The 12,202-nt window shown below is 40.9% G+C and overlaps 1 long non-coding RNA gene across 1 annotated transcript; it reads right to left on the bottom strand.

Moving 5' to 3' along the window:
* Positions 1-741: 741 nt before the first annotated feature.
* LOC123963810 lies at positions 742-1,456 on the bottom strand. The gene is made up of 2 exons (XR_006823261.1): positions 1,209-1,456; positions 742-1,119 (listed from the first exon to the last, which is right to left on the bottom strand). It is a non-coding gene; the product is annotated as an uncharacterized LOC123963810 (long non-coding RNA).
* Positions 1,457-12,202: the final 10,746 nt, after the last annotated feature.

The following is a 12,202-nucleotide window of genomic DNA, read 5'->3' as shown; positions in this document are numbered from 1 at the left end:
CCATCTATCCTTGTGGACCTCCTTCAGATTTCGTTGCTCTATAATACTTTTACTTGCTCCTTAATTTCCTAAATTTCATCAACTGAAAATGTAGAAGAGCAGTGAGGCTGCAGGCTGTAGTCTGGCTGGTCAAAAGGAAGCACTGACAGACAGATAGACTGTGTATGAGAAATAAGAGAAGATATCATATAGATTGTAACCTCAGGGCTCATTGTTTTCAGTAGCTGCTCTGTGTGCAGCCCAGCATCATTTGGACTTCAGCATTGCTTTAAAATGATTAAATGCTGACTGAGTGGTGGGAGTCTGGTAGGGCTCCATGCCTTCATATATGTAAATGAAAACTGGCTAAATATAAACAGTGTGGCTCTGGAGTTTATGGTTCTCTTAATCAGGTTGTGTGGATGGAAATCGAAGCTACATGTGTAGCCCTCCCACTCAATTCCACTGGTTGTTTTTTTTTTGGATTTATCATGTGCATGGGGAATGAATTGGTGAGGGGTTACTAGAATTTAACTTGGGATGTATTTACAGCAACTAACAACTTTGGCTTGCGATACTGGCTAGGGTGCAGAGAGGCCTGGTTAGCTTAAATATAGCTATACTGTTGTCATATGTTTTTTTCTTGCGAGCATAAAACCCCCATGCACATATACTTAGCCCCTATAACTCTTACTCTTGTTTGCAAAAATCACACAAATCACATTACCATCGCACACATATAAATCAGACCACAAACTGGAATGTTGTACACAAAAATATATTTATGTTCATTTCCAGAACCAGGTGAGTTGCCCTTTTAAAATGTCCCCATGGTCCAAATGAAATTACAGAACAATACCCGGGTTTTTTTCCTCAGTTTGTGGTACCACAACGTTGGCGCGCTTGTTGGAGCTCAGCTGCAACCTCCCAGAAAAATATTTTCTGTACTCACGGTTCCTTGGTAACAGAAAGCTTATAGTGACAGTCCTTCTGAACCCTTCTGTCCAGTGGAGAGATGCACAATGAAGAAACCCGTCCTGAGGCTCCGTCCCTGCACAAAAACACAGACACCTCCGCCCTGCAGCGGCAAGTCCTGAGCACATCTACTGCAGCAGCATGGGTAGCAGCATCTGACGCACACTGGCCAGAAATTCACAAACACTAATGAGCTTTACTTTATCTTGTCTAAATATGTCAATTCCATTACAATTCGCAATGTCCATACTCACTCAGAAACTCAGCGACAAAAATAGGTTTCTGGCTATGTACTAGCAGTCTGCACGTGGCTATGGCGTTAGCTCCACTTCAGTAGAATCTCCGTGGCCGATTTAACCAGCTCACTCTCCCGCGTTAACAGGTCTCACACTGACAAAAAAATCTCCTGCCGCTTAACTTTTAGGACAAGTAATATTATTAATCCTACGGAACCTACAACCTCTTACAGCTCTGAGCGTATCTATCTTCTTTCCTCGGCTTCATCTTTTTTTTTTTTTCCGTCTCGTTTCTTTTCCGTTTTTTTTTTTTTTTAGTCCCGCCCCCTCAAAACCCGGGAGACTGCAAAACTACCAGGCCACCCATTATCAAAAGAAAATGACCTGGGAGGTTCAAGGGCTACTCACAACGATATTTGAACACCTCATAAATCATAACTTAATTAATACATATTAATACAAAAATGTATTACACACCAGGGACAATTGAACTGGCCCATATTTCAGGATATACTGTATTTCTATTAGCAGAACACAGAGGAAACAACCTATATATTTAGCGGGGTGCTACACATGAAACAGGTTTCACCCGGTCTAAGTTGTTGTACGAATTCAAAGACTCTATTGTGTGAATGTGAAGGCCTGCAGCTTTTTCCTTCATATCCAAACACAACATAGGCCTGAGCTTTAGCTCTATCCTCCACACAGCAAATATTTCAGTAGACAGGATGTGTGGCGGAGGGTCACTTCCTAACATGCCTCCCAGCACATATGCAGAAGTGTCCTTGTTTAGTGCCTACATAAGTTAAAAATTATAAATGTGCACTTAGAAGAAGACCACAGAGATAACTGGCATGACGAATAGGGTTTGGTGTTTCCTTAACATGTGGATACGGTAAGATATTAGAATGGTAAGACATTAGATTCCCATGGGGTGCATATGGCTGCTCTATTGAAAGCAGTTCTCTGCTGGCTAACGCCCAGATGTGAAGGCAAAGTATGAGCATGCTCACAAAATTATAGTGATTTTCTTTGCTAATATGCATTGGTCCAATCTGAAGTCACTTTGCCAAAACTCTTCACACAGTCAGAGTCGAAAACAGAAGTGTATGTGGACCAAACTGTCAAAAATATTTCAGTGCTTTCACACAAAATGCATTCAATGACCACTTTCCCCAAAATCCATGAACTCTTTAGTCATTACTTCTCCACCACCTGCAAAACACTGTATATTTATAGGACATTTGTTAAATGATAAAATTACTCTGTCATGATATACAGCAAACTTCCCTCTAAATCTTATGTCTGTGCAGTGAGGATGGCCAAGCAGTCTCAGGTGCTGCTTTATTTTCAGGACCGCACTCCTAAGACAGCAACCACATTTCTAGGACCGTGGTATTAATTTGACTGCAAAGTTAACGTTAGCTATCAGGGTCGAGTAGCTTTAGATACATTGTCATATGGTGTAAGAAACTGCCTACCCTCTCTGTGTAGTGGTTCCATGGTGTAACAGTTAGCACACTGGACTCTCGATCGCGATCTGAGTTCAAATATCACTGGAAACTGACTTTAGGTAGGAGTGCAACCTGCCACACAGCCGATCTTGTTGTATGCAAACATTTAGACGAGCTAGAGTAGGTCAACTGCTGAAAAAAATGCTGTTTCTGATAGAAAGGTGTCAGAACGCTGTGCGTACACTGGGCATGCCTCGACCAGAAAGGGCTGTTTTGGAGACCAAAGAGAGACCAGCAGGTGGTGTTATGGCTGAACGGTGTATAATGTCATGACAAAGTGTACTATATGACATATGTACTCTTTCATGATATATAGCAAACGTTCCACTGAATAAAGTCTTTATGCGGTCAGAATGGCTGAGCAATCTAAGGCGCAGTCTCCTTGGGAAGCGTGGGTATGAATGCCACTTCTGACAGATCATTTTTTTGGAGAGCAATAGTCTGTCATGTGATAGGGGTTGAATAGTAACCAGTTCTTTGTATGTTAAGGGATAAGCACATTCAAAAAAACACACTCTCTTAATAGTACAGCTACTGCATTTGCAATGCTGCTTTCAGACATACAGATAAAAAATAGTGTTTTTTCTCTGGCCTCTCATGAACCTCAACACCAGGTCCATTTCACAATGAATAGCAGGCTATGGCTCGCCCAGCATCTGAGCACCAATGTTCCTGTTGTCGTAACCTTTGTAAAGCTAGCATGTTAGAATGTTTTTGTACAGTAGGCCTATTTGTTGCTGGATGGATTGTTTGTAGGAAGTCTTTAAAACCAATAACTTAATTGACCATTCTCCACATCCACTCTTGTCTGTGAACACATTGCAAACTAAGTTGATTAAGACAACAAGTAACAGTTGCTTTTTCACATGTTCTCTTCTGTGTCCCTGGTATTGTTGCATGCCTTAAATGTCTTACTCTTTGCACTAACACACATGTGGTTCTGGGCAAAGGTTTTAGGCAGGTGTGGAAGAAATGCTATAAACTCAGCTAACAAGGTGAGGTGGCTGAAGACAGTTTACTTTCAAAAATCATATGCCATGGCAAGGCTGAGCACAGCAACAAGACACAAGGTAGTTATACTGCATCAGAAAAGTCTCTCCCAAGCAGAAATTCTCAAGGCAGACAGGAGTTTCCACTTGTCAGATCATGGTGGAAAAACTTTGGAGACCTCCTCCCCTGAGCGCTTTGCCGTGTCTATTATTTGCATAGATAATATACATGGTGATATCATGTAAGAATCTGCCTACCATGTATGTTTAGCAGATCCATGGTATAATGGCTAGCACTTTGTACTTGGAATCCAGCGATCTGAGTTCAAATCTCGGTAGAACCTTATTTTAAGCCAAATGCTACTTAACTAAACAAAAACATCTCAGAACTTGTCTAATCTTGTTGATGTCGTTTCAAGCCATGGCATTGTGTACAGTATCATGACATATGTACTATATTATGACATACAATGTAAGAGCAGCAGAATTGTTGCCAGTGTTTTGGTTGAACAAGTTTATTTTGGCTATATTCAGGCTGGAGGCCTTAGTGCTCAATTCCAATTTTTCCCCCAGATCCAATTGTTTTGTTTGACAGTTCACATTATTGCTTGAACTTCAGTGGAAATTGTCCGCGGCCTGAAAGTGACCCACATGCGCAGAAGAATAACATGGCGTCACACGCAGCAGCACGCTGTCGCATAGAAGTAAACAAGCCACAGAGGTTAATCCAGGTTAGCTCCTACTTGCTAACCCTCCCAATTTTCACGGGAGACTCATGTTTTTCATTGTCCTCTCACGGGTCACATTTCTCCCGAATTATGACAAGTGTTCACAACTTTCTGTCCTTTTCATTACAGTTTCTGGCGCTGTACAACGCAACTGCTCCACAACTCACTAATGCTCTCTCTCTCTCTCTCTCTTCCCACTATGTCGGTAGTAGCATGCACATAACTCAGAAGAGAGCTCACGGTCCGGTGGATTTCCGGTGTAAGAAAGGGAATTTGTGAGCAGATGATAGCCAGGTAGAGAAGAAAGACAGCCACGCATATAATAATGGCTTTTGTGGAGCATTTTCGATCACTACAGCAGGACCGTGACAACAGCTGCTCTAAAGTGATGTCAATTCGACCTGAGTGTCCAGACCGAGGTCACATTTAAAAATTAGGACCACATATGAAAGTGGCCCAAATCTGAACTGGATTTGTGTCACTGTGGCCAGCAGTCTGAACGTAGCCTTTGAAACACGTATAAAGTGTTTTGGTAGTTTGAATGAATTTGAGGGTGAGGTTAACTGTTTGGCCAAGATGCATGTTGGTAATGTAGACTGTATGAACAGTTTTGAAAAAGTGGCTTCAGTTTTGACCAACGAATGTTAGCAATTGAAAAAAATATGTAATTCAGTAATTACCCCCCAGGGATTTAAATTTGTTAATTATTTAATTTAAGACAAATGTGTTTTCAAAATGACAGGACATTGACATTGAAAAACACATTGTACACTGTCCTAGCTGATTTGAGTGGGAGTCTTTTTACGGTGAATATCCTCTCTGAGCAGAAGCATAGCGACATGACCAGATTATTACTGAAAGAACCGGTGTCATTGAAGATGGTGAATGCCTGTCTCCATTACAGGGGAAGAAGAAAGGGCTTTTGGCTACTTATGAAAGCACAACCTCATTTACTATTCAGTGTTTTTTGCACCACATCTCTGTGGTTTATGTAACCAGACATTTTGATTAAATTTCCCTTTGAATGTGTAACAAATGGCATCTTGTTACGAGGGCATGGCAGTCAAATGTAATGGGTGAGTTTTTCAGAAACACATTAGACAGAATGTGCTAGTGAAGAATAAATTATTCCCTAAGTTTACATGTTGGTTACATGGTTTGAAAAAACGTTTTTAGTCAATTGAGCTGTCAGAACACTGCTGCAACACCAAAGTGTCAGAATAAGCTTCCTCTTTCCTCTTTCACATCCACCAAAACAAGAAGTGCATTGCGGTGGCTGGTTGAGTAACCCTGGCATGGTGGGTCAGAATTGAGGCCACTCCTCTGGTGCCTTGTTGGCACTTTAACAAAACAAGAAAATGGCTTCCAATTGCAGTGTGCTGTCTGAAGCCTTCAGTGCCCTGAGGCATCGATTATATGTTCACAATCCCTGGAGGACAACCATGACTCAGCGCTTTCCTCACATCCACCGGCCATGTTGGATCTTCTCTCTGTTTCTGCTTCTGTGCCCATGACCGTGCTCTCCTGTCACCCTGCCATTATACAGTATGTGGGGAAAATAGCACTGAATGACATAATAACAATTCAGTGTTAATAGACTACGTTGTGATTTACAGCCTCGTCAAATGGAGGATTGCCATTTCTCCAAGGGTCATGAGTTGAATCTGACTTGTGAGACCACTTTCACTTCCAGACGCGCCATTTGTTCCAGTAAGGTGTTGAGTTTAACACACTCGCTGTAGTTTTTTTAAATATTTGCCATAGTGATGACGCAGGCCTTGTCACAGCACATTGTGCCACAGCGGGGATCATCACTGCTCAGTGCAAAGGCTGTTGACACTGCTGCTATCACTGTGGGAACAAAGTAAATAGAACATATATTTTCTAGTAAGGCAATGATAGAAGAGTGTAATAATGTCTGTAAAGGCTTAAGCGCTGGTGTGGAAGCCGAGTTGTATATCTTGTGGCACATGCAAACATGGAGCATACACATGGATTAATGAAGCACACTTGGGAGCCAGCAGCAACACACTGCAGGATTCCTCATGCTTATTTAATGGGGTTGGTAGTGTGTCCTTGGAGACAAGGTGGACTGTGATGTAATAAGTGATCTGACCGGGCCGAGGCAGTAAATGAAATAATCTCCAGGATTAATGAGATTGTGAACTCATGATGCTACACCACAGGGCAGAATATTTTGAGACCAAGTATCCTCTCTCCTACACAGTGGTGTTGGTATTGAACATCATAAAACATCGCTTTCATCATCATTTCGCATGTGGTACTGTGTATGAGTGTGTGTGCACATATGAAGAAATGACCTGAAGTGGCTCAAAGCAGCTGTTCGAAAGGCGTGTGGGTCGACATTTCATGGCTGCAATAACCTAAGAAAACTGGTAGGAATCTGTAGCTTTTACATCCCTAAAATCATCAGCACCATGAAATACGCCTACATGTGGATTTGCTGTTGTCACGAGAAACATGAAGACACGTTGAAAAAAGAGAATGGGGATCGTTGTTTTTCTTCTTTCTGCATGAATTATTACTCCTCAAGCCTGTCTCTGAAAGAGTGAAGTGTGTCTTTTCATAGACTGCTTTACATCTGTGACGTTCATCCCAACCAATCAGCTGCTGAATATGTAAGCAAAATATGGAAAAATATTTGTTTGAGATGACCCTCCACAAGTGCTATTGACAGTCACATCCTTCATTAGACCATTTTGTGATTCGTACGGCGTACAATTTTCAACCATGTCTGTTTTTTTCATATATCACAGTCTCTATATGGATTATATTTTCATTTTGTGCATAAATAAACCTGATGCTGAAATTTAGAAATACACTTAAAATAACCCAATTTAAGTTTTTATGCTTGGCTGAGGTGGAAAAGTGGGTGTATCGAAGAAAGCACAATGCAACAAACTGTGAATAAACAAACTTGTGAATAAATCATGACACACATGAGGCAACTGAAGCTCCCGCATGGCATGGGAAAAGATCTGATCTGTGCGCGATGAGGAGACTGCAATGTTCCTCAAATTATTACATGAAACAAAGATAAATGCCATGTTTCCATCACGTTTTCGACATTGTTTTCCACCATTTGAGGTTTATTTCTCAGCTTCATGAACCAACTCCTTATATTTCCGTAACAGTAGTGGATGGACACATGAAGAAATTTGCATTTCATTTCTAAAAATTCTGTATAAAGTTGTGCCGCCTTTGAATGAATACCTGGGTAATTTATTAATGGTTTCTTAAGTCTTCTTCCTTTCACAATAAGGCAACTGACAAAAGATTAAAACTACGACAACAAACACACTGTTGGACTTTTTTAGTTTGCTCTTTCATTACTTCCTCAAATAAGTTAATCAATTCAATTTACATATTTTCACGTTTTCATGTTTACTAATGTTTGGAAGCAGGATATTTTAAAAACATTGTTAACAGATAACAAGAGAAGTTGGACCAAGAGGTGATTAGCCGTGTAGCAGAAAAACAAACAAAAAGCACATAGAATTACAGATTTGGAGGTTTATTTAGTGTTCCTTTGTCTTCTTTTCATTTTTTACCAAGTACATTTAGGTGAGAATATTAACAAACACCAGTTCCCCCCAAGGAAGGATGAAGCAAGGTCTGTCGTAGAAATTATATATTTTCTTGCTTGTATATTTTGCTCTTACAAATGCCTGAGAGCATGGACTGGAGTGCTAGGATGGACTGTAGAGCAGAGGGATTGTAAGGAAATGAACCTCTCTCCGCAGCTGTATGCACTTGGTTTATGAATCTGGGATGAGCAGCCAGTGGATGAAGTGCAGGAGGCCCTCCTCCTCCATCCTGCACACTTGAGGGTAACACTGGCAGCAGCATGCTGGATGAGCCATGGGAGCTGAAGGCAATACACTGTAGCAACCAAAGTAATAAGAGAGGTGAAACAAGGCGGTGGGCAGAATTGCAGATGTAAAACAGGATGCCGGAGTAAAGTTGAGTTCAAACTTTCAGGATCCGTTTGTGTCTGAAAAAGGAACTTACTTGATCACCAACTAAAGATGATACACCAAAATCTTTGTTTATGATTCTTTTAATTTCTCCTCTGACAAAATGAGTTCAGTGAAATCTGTTAATGCTCGTGTTTATGCTATTAGAGCAGACCTTAATATACACTAGATGCCATTATTTTAAACTGTGTTTTGATCCATCATCTGAACTATATCAGCAATGTTCTACATATAAATGTGTAGAACAAATACTCTAGTATTACAATTCAAATGACAATTGTTATTTTATGTATTGTCTAAGGTTTAATAAAGAAAGAAATTGAAATTCAGTCTGCTTGCTCTAATATAACACACATCGACAGTGAGGGGTGGCTGAGACACTTGCAGTAATAAATGTGTGACAGCACACAGCACGTCAGATGTAAGAGATGGTTCCACATAAACGAGGGAAGCTTTTTTATTAAAACCTGGAAAAACTGAGATAGATTTACAACTCCAATTACATTAAAATAGCCGGATTTTAATGCGTTTGCCAGAATGAGTCTTTTGCACTCTTTTGCGAGTTACTGAAATTGACATTTTTACAGTCTTGACAATTGAGTATTCATCATCAGAAGATTCATAACAACATTCTACACACCAGTTCATTCGACGCAGTATTATCAGTAAGGAAATACGAGTTTCTTATTTCAGTGGTGCATCAAGCACTCTCATATGCTGCATGAGGATGTCAAGATGTAAATTGAGCCCTGGGTTCATCAGTAATGTGAGATTGGGCTGTCAGATCACTAAATGCTACCTTTATTGTTGTCCCTTGTCTAATTTCCAGCGCTCATATTTCCCCTCACTGCTGGGCCGCCACATATTTTTAGCTCCCAGCTCCATTTTGTATTGATTGTATCTGTCCTTTTTTGTGTGTGGGCAACTTGGAGGGAAGCCACATTCCCCTGGCCCGCAATTGTCCTTGAGGGTGGCATGTCAATATGAGCTTCTCAAAGCCTGAAGCCTTACATATTCCCTTTTCTGAGCTGGACATCATGTCAGAGGTGTCATATAATAATAAAAAGAAACTACCCAAACAGTAGTATTTTATGTAGTTGAGATTTAAGATGCAAGGTGGCACAGCATGCTTAATCATACAACGTTAAGATTCACTGTGCGTATGTGTTCACCTGTGCAAGCAAAATTTGTGTATATTCTATAGAGCATGTCTAGAGACTTTCTGGGTGAGAGGTAAGCCTGTTGTTCAAGATACAGAAGCACATACACACAGGATAATGATAGGATCTTGCAGCTTATACAGGATGCAGAGATGCAAGAATAGGAACAGCACAATGGTACTGATTCCCAAAGGTACAGTGATATCTGGCATCATCAGCATTACAGACACTAAGACAATTTCCCTCCTGCTATATCTGCTTTTTCCTCTCTCTTCCTCCTCCGCCTTCTATCACCTTGCCATTTGCATCCCAGGCAAGGTAACAGAGCTCTTATACTTCTCCATTCTGATGCTTTCCTTTCCCTTACTCCCCTTTGAGGTCTTGTCTCCGCCTTCACAGTTGTGCCAGATTTACATGATTCCTTCCTATCCTTCTCCTTTCCTACGAATTTCCACTTTCCTTCTTCATTTGTGCTGGCCTTTTCAGTTTTCATTGTCAGTAATAATGTGACCTGAAACAGCCCTCATCACTCAGATAATGGTTATTCCACTTGCTCTCCCTCTCGAGTTCCTCGTCCTATCTCTGGTGGCTGCTGCCTGATCTCCATTCTGGTGGCTCGCTGATTATTCACAAGGGCCCATCCACAACTGACCTCGCCTCCGTTGGCTTTATGCATGTTACTTCTCATCACTCTGTCATCCCCCCACATGCATCCATCCATCCATCCATGTTTATGCACAAAGGAAAGTTTAAATGCTGCTTTCACAAAGCCTCACTTCTAGGGCACTAGCTCTGAACAAGGGGACCATTGAGCGATGTGGTAAGAGGAGGGGCAGTCCTGGCACTCAGTCTGGCATTTGACAGGGGGCTGATCAAAGGCTGTGAGACTCTGTCTGTAACACAGGCTGCAGAATGGGGGCTAATGGGAGACATGCATGCCTGATCTCAACTGGGCATGCGTAATGTCAGGAACAAAATGTTTTCATCACTAGTTTTTCAAATGGTTGTATTTGTATAAAAGAGAAGCGTGGATGCAGTTGTTCCTTCAACAAACAGGTATTAAAGACATAATACTGCAGCTTACAGAATTAAAGAAATTAGGGGCAAACTGGCACAGCCATTATCTGAGTTTGTGAGGAATATACTTAGATATTTTTGTTTAAATGCATCCAAATGCAACCCTGGTTTTCATAACTGCATTTTGAATTCTGTTCACATGACCCTTGGCTGACCGCCACCTCAATTTTCTGCCTCTGTGTGTGTTCAGATTCCCTCCCTCTCACTCTGTTTATATCATGCTTTATTTCTCATGTGTTTTTCCCTTTCTCTGCATCCTATTTTCTCTCATCATCAGCCTTTTTGCTGCAACTGTCTCCCCTGATTGTTCTCCTGGTTGTTATTCTGTTTCTTGCCTGCCGTTATTTTTTATATCTGATGGCTTTGGTCACAGTTTTTGTTTATCTGACCTCGGTGAAACCATTTTAATGTACACAAACAAAAATATTGCATATAGAAATACATCAGGAATAATGTGGGATGTGGCACAATAGTGTATGATAACCAGGTCAGCCTTTACATGACACGTGGGCAGAAATTGACCACGGCCACTGAGACCTGACCTCTGAATGACCGTTCTGCAGTCACCATGACCCAGGCTGTGATGAAAAACAAAAACAACCACAACAAGTTATAAGTGCTTGTGTTGCCAGTTTTGTGATATTGTTTGTTTTAGTTTAACTATTGAGGTTCATCACTCCATCTACCAGTTATTTCACACACGGGACAGGTTTGCCATCAGAGTACTCTACTCTACTAGTACCTTCTCTTGGACTGCACTGTCAACATGTGACTTAATTCAACTGCAAGGTATATATATATATATATATATATATATATATATATATATATATATTAATAAAACATAGTAACATATTCCCCTCAGTCTCACACCTTGCGCTGCTCAATCCAATGCAGCATGTAATCATATGTTCTCCTTCTCCAACATGATGGAACCAGTACAACCGGGCCAAAGCCTGGACTTGGCAAGAGTGGGCGTTTCTTCTGATAGCACTCTCTAAAAATAAATGTGTGCCCTTACATAATAACTGAGTCTGTGTGAAAGCGAGAGAGCTCAATGCCAGCAGGTCAACACTACTATCAGCGACAGTGGGACGTGACATGGTCAAAAACAAAAAACTCAGGAAGACAACAAGCAAGGTTTTTCATGCTGGAAAGGGGGTGGAAATTAGGCCTAACTAAGTATGTTTGGGCTACTCAAATGTAACACTTCCATGTTATATGGCTTACACATTGCTATTACATCGCTATATCTGCTATCACTATCATACCTGTCTATGAAATATAAGGTTAAAGCTAGCAGAAGTTTAGCTTAGCTTAAAGACTGGAAACAGGGGGAAACAATTAGCCAGGCTCTGTCCAAATGTACCACAATTCTCAAATAAAACTCACCAATTAATAATAATAAGTGTAGAAATGGATGGCTATTTCTGTTTTTATGGATGGTTATGTGGTTTTTTTTTGCCTAGGACCAGTTGCCAGGCAACCAGTGGAGGCTACAGGAAGTTACTGGACCCAGAAATAGTATAGCGCATGACTGTGTAAT

This window comes from Micropterus dolomieu, linkage group LG02 (genome assembly GCF_021292245.1).
Source record: "Micropterus dolomieu isolate WLL.071019.BEF.003 ecotype Adirondacks linkage group LG02, ASM2129224v1, whole genome shotgun sequence".
NCBI lineage: Eukaryota > Metazoa > Chordata > Actinopteri > Centrarchiformes > Centrarchidae > Micropterus > Micropterus dolomieu.
This window is presented reverse-complemented; position numbering and strand designations above follow the sequence as displayed.